Source organism: Leguminivora glycinivorella, chromosome 14 (genome assembly GCF_023078275.1).
Source record: "Leguminivora glycinivorella isolate SPB_JAAS2020 chromosome 14, LegGlyc_1.1, whole genome shotgun sequence".
Lineage (NCBI taxonomy): Eukaryota > Metazoa > Arthropoda > Insecta > Lepidoptera > Tortricidae > Leguminivora > Leguminivora glycinivorella.
This window is the reverse complement of record NC_062984.1, coordinates 12,170,178-12,182,448: the sequence shown is the minus strand read 5'-3', so window position 1 is coordinate 12,182,448 and position 12,271 is coordinate 12,170,178.

Here is a 12,271-nt window from a genome sequence, read left to right as displayed (position 1 = left end):
GTCATTTTGAACACTTGTTAAATTATGTTTAAAATATTTTTTTTTATGTTTTAGTTGGTCAGGTACGCAGTTGCTTTTATTGTTTTTTATTTATTAATTAAATTGTACGGTTTAAAAACGAATCGTTTATCGTTTTACTTGTTCAACATTTAACTTGTACAAGAAGTAGCTTGCAAATAAAAGTTTAGGTAAGTAATGCACTTTATGTTAATCACCTATCAATTATTTTCGTCGTTATCAGTGCAGCACTAATAAGAGTGATAAGACTACAAGTACATAGAAGTATTTATTGACATAAGATCCGTCAAATTTCCCGCCATACTGATGACACTTGACGTATCGTAGTTAAACTTTATTTATACTGTAGGGTGACCATGTATTCAGTGGTTAGACTTATATTGACCGGGATATAGACCGTGATTACCTTTTTGATTTTTGTCGAGCTCCCGATATTTCGACGCAGTTGCATGCATCATGATCACGGAAAACTGACGAAGGCGGGTGGATGTTAAAGTTGTATAGACAGCGCGCGATCTACCCTCCTTCGCGCGCGTCGGCTGCGTTCACTTTCAGCGTTACCACTGGTCTCGTTCACACTCGATGGTCTGTCCAAACACACTACACTCACAATGTCACTACGTTTGTTCAATTCTGACGTCACCGGTTTTTTACACAAACAAATCACTGGATTCCATACATTAGATAGTTTGAAGCCATCCTCACGATTGAAATTTTTATATTTGTGAATCTCAATGGCTTCTCTTACCAATCTCGGTATGTAGTGGCGTTCCGTCGAAATTACCTTAGGACTATGCAACTCGATCCAATGATTTGCATCGAGTGTGAACGAGACCAGTGGTAACGCTGAAAGTGAACGCAGCCGACGCGCGCGAAGGAGGGTAGATCGCGCGCTGTCTATACAACTTTAACATCCACCCGCCTTCGTCAGTTTTCCGTGATCATGATGCATGCAACTGCGTCGAAATATCGGGAGCTCGACAAAAATCAAAAAGGTAATCACGGTCTATATCCCGGTCAATATAAGTCTAATGAAAATAACCGTGAATCATTCAAAACTCTTATTCAGTGGTTATTTGTTTTAATTATGTTTTCACTTTTAATTAATTAAACAGTGAAGAAATAACGCGAGACCTCGCCGAATAAGTTTAATTTGGGCTAAATTTTAATATTTTTCCACTCCTGTTCACGGAATAAAAATCATCGTGTAAATAACTTAACCTATACACATATTTATATCAAATATTAATAAAATAACATTTGTTACATAATAATCATTAAATTGTTTCATTAAATAAAAAAATACACTAATTACATTATTGACATTAAGTTTTTTACAATAAAATTTACAATTTAATTATTTTTTTTTTTCGGAGGTTAAATTATATCAATATAGCAAAAAAAAATCATAGGTTGAATAAAATAAGTACCGTTCTACTCATTATATGGCTACACGGAGCACAGTACGCGGAATACACGGTGTAGCCGCCGTGAGCACTCATATTATCATGTCTGATGAAGAGTCACTTCAGACTCGAAACGTTTCGCCAATAGCGATATATAATAAACATGATTATAATCGTGCTTTTCGATATGTAAAATATGTCTCAAATATCAAATATCTTTATTTTGCATAAAATATGGTACACAAGGTGGACTTAATATAATTTAGGACATGCATATTTCACCAGCAGTAGCTGGCATGCAAAAACACAAACATATACAAATCTAGTTTTTTAAGGCCCACTTTCACCAACTACTTAACTTTTTTTTTTTTTAGTATGAATAGGTAGAAGTTTGACCACGATCACACCTGATGGTAAGTGATGATGCGGTCTACGGTGGAGCACGCTTACCTATGAGATACCTATTTACTCTTGCTTTAAAGAGACCTGGATTGTACTCATGTGGAAACACAGACTCAGGCAGGGCGTTCCACTCCTTGGCGGTTCGCAAAATAAATGTTGAAGCGAAACGCTTAGTGCGTATTTTTGGAATACTAACCGTGAAGCGGTGCCGCATTGCCGATTGTCTGATGGTCCGAGTTAGTGGGCTGTCAACTGTCAAATTCCATATAAAATGGTGGGTTAACCCTCCATTTTCATTGGTGCAAGTGACCGTTAGCAAGGCTAAAAATTTGAGGTACATGTCAATTCTTATAATTCCCAAAACAAAACAGTTTAATTTGTAAAAAATGCGTACTTTTCCAAAAAAATATTCTAATTAATCTTATTATCCTTGATAGAATCCATCCATCATTAATTTTAAGTTTTAGTAACATCAGCTTCCAGAAACACTCTGAAATCCCGACTGCTTGACTCTTGAATTACAGACTACCATACAGTAGTCTTCAATGAGACTAAGGGCCACTTGCACCACCCGCTTAACTCAAGGTTAGTGGGCTGTCAACTGTCAAATTCCATATAAAATGGTGAGTTAACCTAAGGTTAACCGTCCATTTGCTGTGGTGCGACTGGTGGTGGTGAGTGATTTTAAAGTTATGACATAAATTATGATTTTAGATCAATATACTCACGCTATATTCGCTACGGAACGAGCAATTCTGACGTTGACTAGGTACTTTGAACGTAAAGCTAACAATAGTGTACATATAACAGACTTGCTATATGTTAATTGGATAGCTAGGAACGGGATACGTTGGCGAATATTAACGATCACTGTTGCGGACTCCTTTCTAAAACGAACTTGCATCCTAGCCTTTTATTTCTTTCATAGATTTTTCTCAAGACACATGTCAGTCAAAAACGAATTACTTTAAAAAACATATATGTCAATATATCGAATTACTTTAAAAAACATATATTGACATATATGTTTTTTAAAGTAATTCGTTTTTGACTGACATGTGTCTTGAGAAAAATCTATGAAAGTAAACACTACAAATATATGGAAAGTTGTTTATTTCGTAAGAATGTGATTTTAGTGTATGAATAGGAAACATACGTATGTATCGTGTTGCCGCGAGTCGGCAACATAGTGGTCCATCGAGCCGCACGATCCAGCGCCGCGCCGCCGTTGACTCCCCCTGCAAACCGAACCGAACTGAACCATGTCGGGGCCAGTCACGAGGAGCCGCGCCAAGAACCAGCGAGAACTAGAACCAGAACCGGAACCGGGTACGTCTGCAGATAATAAAGAACCGATCACGTCTACCCCTATGACAGAGAAATCTGATGAACTAAGATCGAAAGAAAGTATTATCAGCTACAATCAATCTGAACGAAATCACACCATTCGATCTAATGTTAGTAGCGTACTAGTTCGAAAAAAGGAGGCTGAACTAGCAGCCGCAAAACGATTAGCTGAACTGAACTTAGAGAGAACCCTTATACAAAAAGAACTAGAAATAACGTTAGCACGCCTAGATGCCAAGGGAAGCCATCGCTCTCGATCAAGCCGAACTAGTCGAAGCCGCGTTCAAGAATGGTCGACAACGAAGCTACACGCCCCTGAACAAGAAGATCCAGCCCGTAGCTATGAATCAGCGAACGATCTGAAACGTGAACATGTCGAACGAGATCAGATACGTAAACCGCCGAATGAGGAGTTCATCCATACCCGTTCTAACCCCAAGCTCTCGGACATGCAACTCCTAGCTCGAGAGATTGCCGACCTGCGTCATCCAACTGATGCAAAAGATTTGCCCTACTACAACAGAAATGTAAACGAATGGCTTTCGTTTAAAGCCGCCGTTGCAGATACTAGAGCCTCGTCGATCGAAAACGAACTCATTTCCAAACTCCGCCGCTGCTTAAAGGGAGAAGCGCGCGTCACTGTTGCTGCGCTCTTAGATACGCATGTCTCTGTCGCCGAGATTATGGAGGCTCTGGAACTAGTTTACACAGACTTCGCTAAAGCGTTCGACAAAATATCTTACAGTACACTTTTGTTGAAACTTTGGAACCTTGGCATTCATGGTGACCTATTTAGATGGGTAAAATCGTATATAGAAAATAGGTCCCAAAGTGTTGTGCTCGAGGGTTTATCATCAGTTTTTAAAATAACCACTTCAGGTGTCCCCCAAGGGTCCCATTTGGGCCCATTGTTGTTTATTTTATATATAAATGATATCACAGACTGTCTGAGAAATTCTAAAGCACTTTTATACGCCGATGATACTAAAATATTTAGAGTCATTAAAACTGACGCCGATTGTGTTCTATTGCAGGATGATTTAACTAGATTTGAAACATATTGTGTGGATAATAATTTATTTTTAAATAGTGACAAATGTTCAGTTATTAGTTTCACCAGGAAAAGGGATCCCATCGTTTTCAATTACCGTCTGTGTGGCAATACTCTTACAAGACAGTATAATATACGTGACCTAGGGGTAATAATGGATGCAAGACTAACGTTTAATCCCCATATAGATCATATATTAAGTAAGGCGTACAAACAATTGGGCTTTGTTCTTCGCGTGGCAAAACCTTTTCGAAGACCACTTACGTATAAACTGCTTTATAATAGTTACGTTCGTAGTAGACTAGAATTTGCTTCTGTGGTTTGGAATCCTTTATTTAATGTCCATAAGACCCGCATTGAAAGAGTGCAGAAAAAGTTCATCAAAGCACTGGAATTTCGAGTCGGTCGTACCTATGTTAATTATTCTTCCTCGGTTAAACATCATAACATCCAACCGCTTTCACTTAGACGGTCTTGTACATATATGGTATTTTTATATAAATTGATAAATAAACCCCGCATCCGCATTATTACATAAAATAGGTTTTCGTGTCCCCAGACGAAATGAACGTACTTGTCGCAGTAAGGCATTATTTAGCATTCCTAACAGTAGAACAAAATATGCACAGCATTCATATATGACTGTATAGGGCGCGCATGTAAGCAGTATAACGAAACTTGTATGGACGCAGATTTGTTTGGCAGTTCACTAGGACTCTTTAAAAGTACCGTGTATTCTCTATTAAAATAAAAATACATACATACATACATACATACAATCACGCCTGTATCCCATAAAGGGGTAGGCAGAACACATGAAACTACTAAAGCTTCAGTGCCACTCTTGGCAAATAAGGGGTTGAAAGAAAACGAAACTGTGACATTGCAGTGACAGGTTGCCAGCCTCTCGCCTACGCCACAATTTAACCCAAAAAAATAATTAGTACCTATATTATAAGTATTCAGACTGTACTTCCATTTTGAATTAATTTCTCTTACACTTTTTAATGTATTTAACTACACCGCCTATCATATAGTAGGTAATAAATATACTTTAATACTCTTATTGTAACTCGATTTTTGTAAATTGGAGAACTATAGGTCTATAATTAATTAAATTTTGGCAATATAGCTAAGTTTACATATGTATATTGTATGACTGTTTGTTCTTTAATAATAAAAAAAAAACTACGGTTTGGCTTACCGGAACTGATACTCCAAGAGGAAATACAGGCGCTCAAAGACTTACCCAAGCTTGTCGACAATACTGAACAACTCAGCAAGTTTGCCTGTAAGGTTCGAAATTGCGTCTCAACTATCAGAGCCCTTAAAAAGCCTGAACACCTACACAACATGGAGCTTTTACGAACCCTGAAACAGAAGATGCCCCACCTCAAGACACGCTGGCTGACATACGCCCTGGAACATGAACACGAGGAAGAACCTGAACTTGTCAAGCTGTCAGAGTTTTTAAAGAAGGAGGCCCAAGCTACGTCAAAGTACTGGATGCACGAGACTACCCGCACCGCAATAAAACCGGTACAACAGCACAAGACCCATTACGCTGTATCTGAAGATAGCGATTCTGATCCTGAACCTGAACCCTGCTATGCTTCGAAACAGCCTTATGGTCCCCTTGAAATGTTATGCCTGTACTGCAACTCTAAGACTCATCTCCTCAAGAATTGCGAACAGTTTCTCATGTCAACTGACAACCGATGGAAATGGGCGAAAGAGGCTAAGGTGTGTTTCAAGTGCCAGAAGTCTAGACACCAAAGAGACAACTGCCGAGCCCGTCCATGTGGTAGGGAGGGATGCTGGATGTCTCATAACAGACTACTTCATTCTCCAACGCCTCGTCAATCCGAATTATCAGCTTGCGTACACCCATCAATATCAAATCCTCAACCGACCCTGGAGATAGAACCTGAGAAACCAACACAAGAAACAACGGCTTGTGGCAGAACCACCAAATCTCGAGTTCTATTAAAGTTTATTCCAGTTCGAATCCAAGGACCAATCAAATCCAAATTAACTTACGCTTTTCTGGACGGAGGAAGTACACTTACCCTTCTAAAGCAAGATCTAGCGAATGAAATTGGCCTGAAGGGTATCGCTGAACCTATGAGCCTGTCTGGCGTGAATGTCACCGCCGATCATCACGGATCTCATCGTCTCGACGTCGTAATTACTGGACCGTCCAATGTGCCATTGAAATTGTATGACGTTCGAACAGTAGAAGATTGCCGATTTAGTCCCAGACTGTAGCCGACATCGACAGCTACGAGCACCTGAAAGACCTACCTAAGACTGGACTATGCTATGAACGCGGAGTCCCAGAGCTACTGATTGGTCTAGATAACTGGCACGCGACCATAACAAAAGATGTTCGTAAAGGAAAGAGAACCGAACCTCTAGCCACTTTGACTCCACTTGGGTGGGTAGTGTATGGCTTTTCTCCTTCGTATATCAACGCCGTACACTTCGTAGGATTTACTGACGAAGATCTGCATCGGGACGAAAAAGGGAATGAAAGATCCATCGCAATTCTACAAGAGACAACGAGGAGGGTAGAAGATGGAAAGAGATGCCCTATAGGGATGAACACTGCCAAGTCTTATCAACTATTCCTTCCGCTTGGCGATTTACCTCCAACTAAATTTGCGCACTATCACCCACCATTCAACGATTGGACTCGCCCGATATGTATACGAAAGCGTTGGGTTCACGCATACCTGCCAACGTTGTTACCCAGATCGCATGTTCGCGGACGACCGAACTTAAAAAAGACGATGAGACAGCTGACCCCGGATTAAGCATCATCTGGCCGAAGGGCACAATAATTAAAATGTTCACAGGAGCTGATGGATGCGTACGAGTCGCTGACGGCCGCACTGCCGGGGAGCGCAGCGGCGCTCCGCTGTGAAGATAGTCCGCCTTCCGACTGATGCTGAATGCGCTTAGTCGCGCATTGTCGGGGAGTATGTTGCGGACTCCTTTCTAAAACGAACTTGCATCCTAGCCTTTTATTTATATTGACATATACGTTTTTAAAGTAATTCGTTTTTGACTGACATGTGTCTTGAGAAAAATCTATGAAAGTAAACACTACAAATATATGAAAAGTTGTTTATTTCGTAAGAATGTGATTTTAGTGCATGAATAGGAAACATACGTATGTATCGTGTTGCCGCGAGTCGGCAACAATCACAACAATAAATTACTTAACATACAATCACAATTTCGTATCGGGCTACTGTTGAGTAAAATAACAAAAATAGCCAATTTTATAAATTAAGACACTGATTAAATTAGTGCAAATCAGTTTAAATTATGACTAAGTAATTTAATTTTACGCTTATTTACTTTTCGTTCGTCAGATTAATTTCGATAATGGTCTTTATTCTTATGCATACATATAATAATTATTGTACACTATTATCCGGCATCGGGTTATATTGGACTACTAGCGGGGGTGCCCCGGATTCGCACGGGGAGTAATACATAATAATGAGTATAGTAAGTTTTCCTTAAAAGATAGACATATACCATAATTAACTTTTTTGTAGACCCATAAGAGAGACACAATTTCGCCATACATTGTTTTAATTTAGCTCAAACGGTTTGGGAAACTAGCGGGTTTTTGTCTGATTTGATTAGCAAATATCGTCATATTACAACCAACCTACACAAAATCTTAACAATTTACCTACCTTTACCTAACAATTACCCAATCATTTTTTTTTACAATTACTCTATCCATAAGCATAAATTAAATAATAATATTTATAATAGTCATACTTGTTATGGAGAATTTTTGACCAAAAGCTGCACTTTTAGATGGAAGCAAGCCGCTTTGCATGGTGATAGTAAACATCATAGTAAACAATTTTTTCCGAGGATATCGAAATTTCATCCCTTAGGAAGCCAAGCGCAGCGAGGTGTTTTATGAAAATGAATAAAATTCTATCTTTTTATCATATGGTCCGATTTTGACAAATCGTATCTCAAATGAAAGATATTGATTAGTGCAACTAAAAAAAAAATTAAAAAAAAATATTGTTCAGAAAAAGTAACAGAAAAATTGAAAAATGTAAATTTACGTATCGCATTAAACAACTTCAAAGAATGAATGACAAAATGTAGAATATCGATATACGAGTTTTTTTATATCAAAGACAGGTAAATTCATAATTGAAAACTAAAAACCGCATCGAAATCGGATCAGTAGTTTTTAAGGTACAAGTTGCCAAAGTTGGAAAAGTTTAGTTTATATGATCACTTTGCAATTCTTTTGCGAGAAAGTCAGAAATAATCTATTTTTCTTAGACATAAAAGTACACAGTGACAGTACACATCAAAATAAAAGTTTTTTTCTCGAGGATGTCATAATTTAAGCCCTTAGAAGGACGAGCGTAGTGAGGACTATTAAAAACTGTTAAAAAAAATTCTATTATTTTTGTGCTTTGTCCGATTTTGACAAAAAATATGTCAATTGAAAGGTATTGTTTAATGTAATCGAAAAAAAAATTCAAAAAAAAATTGCTAAAAACGTGTAAGAAAAAATTAAAAAAACCTTAAATTTTCGTATCACGCTGAATAACTGCTAAGAACGACAGATAAGATATACAATGTCGATATATGAGTTTTTAAAATCAAAAACAAATAAATTCATAATTATAAACTGAAAACCGAATCGAAATCGGATCAGTAGTTTTTAAGATACAAGTTGCCAAAGTTGGCTTAGTTTGTTTATATGGTCGCTTTTAAATTATTCAGCCAAAAAGTCAGAAATAATATATTTTTCTTACAGCTAAGAACTTATGCATTGATAGAAGACATCATAATAAATGATTTTCGCTGAGGATATAAAAATTTCATCCCTTAGGAATCCGAGCGTAGCGAGGTCTGCAACGAAAAACAACAAAAAACCAAGTTTTTTTTTATGTTACATAAATTATATAATTTCTTTCAACTGACACACGTTTTGTAAAAATCAGACCACCCAAAAAAAAACTTGTTTTCATAGTTTTCAAGTCATATATCTGAAACGGTTCACTTTTCAGGGTTTTAATTAAGGGCATCTATAGAGGTAGATAGGTTAGGTGAGGTTAGGTTTGTTTTATGGCAACACTGAAAAATTACGTGTTTCAGAGAAAAACCAAATGATGAATAACAAAAATGTGGACAAACGATACATTATGACTTAAGACTTCATGGAAACTAATGGAGACCCTAGATAAACATTATGAGTAACATTTTATTGCAGCGCAAGAGAACGTCACCTAGGCTAGGCCATCTATTTGTATTCCGGCAATGAACGGCCAGGCGACTAATTAGCTGGCTTGTAAAATTATAACTAGCGGTGGTAAGCCTGATCCCTTATTACATGTTAACTAGGTTACAGTGGCGGCTGGTGAAAATTTCTGCTAGGCAACACTGAGCACAAAGAAACCTACTTTAACATTAGGTACTTTACTAGTAATCAATTTTAGGCAAGCCGGTGGGAATCGGCTTGTATGGACCAGCCGCTGCTGCTAGGTTATTTACCTTTATGTATTTTATTAACCAAAACCAAACGGTCTTAACTTTTGTTCTGTAAAACACGAATACAAGTCTTTATTGTCATCAGACGGATTATATGCTTATTTTCCACCGACGACAGCAACTTTCAAATAATAAAATATGTATGATTTCATGTCAAATTTTACATACATTTTTATGAAATTATTGATGAAATATACAGCAGATAGTTGGTGCTTTACAATATGAAACCATTACATGATTGGATGAGCCGTTAATTTCCGGTGGCGTCGATGAAAATGTTTCATGCAAAACGGTTTAATAACGTCACCGTCATTTGCGGATGTATCCGGTGACATCCGACACATCCATCGTGGACAAAAGTACAAACACGATAAATGGGATTCTTTAATTTCACAATGGACTCTTTGAGCCAATTTCCGCACAAACAGGCTCTGTACGTACTTAAATTAACCCCATTCTTTTTATGCTGCGTCAGTGGGAAACAAGCTTACAGGCCACCCGGTAAGTAGTCTTTGTAACCTACGGAGGTATTCCATGGGCATTGATGACCTTAAGACTTTACGCCCTCGTTGGGCCCAGGCAACACTATGAGATAAGTAAGAGTAAAGTAATAAGGAAAGTAGGTATTCCTTACCATTTCTTACCCATAATTTTACATAATAAATTACAATTAGAACTTAATATTGTACAATAATTATTTATGGTTCATTAATATTTTTTAAGATGTGGGGCTGGCGTCGAATGGCAAGGATCAGTTGGACTCAAATGAAAACTAACGAAGAGGTTTTAAATATAATAGGAGAAAAAAGAAGTTAGCTGAGAACTATAAATCACAGAAGAGGGAAAATGCTTGGGCACCTGACACGACACGACGAATTCATTAAAAACATACTAGAAAGAAGAATTGAGGCAAGAAGGCAAAGTGAGAGACGAAGGAGAGCGTATATGACCCAAATAAAGGAAAAAATCAACGTCGTGTCGTATCAGGAAGTCAAAAGGAAGGCAAAAGACCGGCACTCATGGAAGTTGCTCCACCGACAAGAGTCTAACTCTTAAATGATTGATGATGATGAATATTTTTTAAATGTACCTAGTAGTTTTATCATTATAATTTTTCCTCGGTTTGAGACGTCGGGATGTATTCTAAATTTACCAGTAATATACGCGGTAAACTCCGGTTCCATAGTTATATTTCATTTACTTATGTTATTGCACCTAATCCATACTAATACTAATATACTAATATACTTATACTAATATACTAATATACTAATATACTAATATACTAATTACTAATATTACTAATTACTAATTTATTTACTAATTTACTAATTTACTAATTTTACTAATAATATTATAAATGCGAAAGTAACTCTGTCTGTCTGTCTGTCTGTCTGTCTGTCTGTCTGTCTGTCTGTCTGTCTGTCTGTTACGCTTTCCCGCTTAAACCACGCAACCGATTTTGATGAAATTTGGAACAGACAATCTTTAGACCCTGAGACAGAACATAGGCTACTTTTTATTTCGAAAAAAAGGGATGTTGGGGTTGAAAAAGAGGTTGAAAGTTTGTATGGGATTTCTTAATTTTAAATGATAAAACCATGAAACTTTATATTTTAGCACTTGATAAGAAATCATTAAACATATATTTAAAGTCACATACAGGTCGAACGCGATTAATTAACATTATTTTTACCTTTAAAATAAACATGGTGGGAAATAAACATTAACTAAAAGCGGGTAGATTATATTTATTTGTCTACCCCGAACATTTATATAAATTAATATCGGGTAGTTTTGTGTTGTTTACATCTCCGGTGACATTTTGCTGGGACGTCAGTCTTCCGCGACCACGGCCAGTGCAACCTGGCCGAAACGTTGGGAAAAAAGGTAAAAATAATGTTAATCGCGTTCGACCTGTATGTGACTTTAAATATGTGTACAAAGCGCGAGAACTTAAAGTGTTATATCATTAAACATCTTGATAAGGGATAGGGATAGGGATAGGGATAGCGATAGGGATAGCGATAGGGAAAGCGATAGGGATAGCGATAGGGATAGCGATAGGGATAGCGATAGGGATAGCGATAGGGATAGCGATAGGGATAGGAATAGCGATAGCGATAGCGATAGCGATAGCGATAGCGATATCGATAGCGATAGCGATAGCGATACGGATACGGATACGGATAATATGGGTATCGTTAGCGGGATACGGATAATCGGTCGGCGGTCTCTTACAATCAATGTGCTCTAAGACGATCGTTGTTTGCTTGCTTGAAGATTACGTTTGCGATAAGTATAAGCAAAATGTAAAAAATTGTAAGGGATAATAGAAAAAAGTACTTTTTACCCACCGATCATAGTGTCGAAATACGGGCTATGTGGGATGTTTATAAAGGTTTCCCCAGCGTATATAGAATTACCTACGCTGTGGTCGATGTGTAATATTTCTACAATCATTGCAAGCAAAAGTATTATGTGCAATCGAAATAGTCGC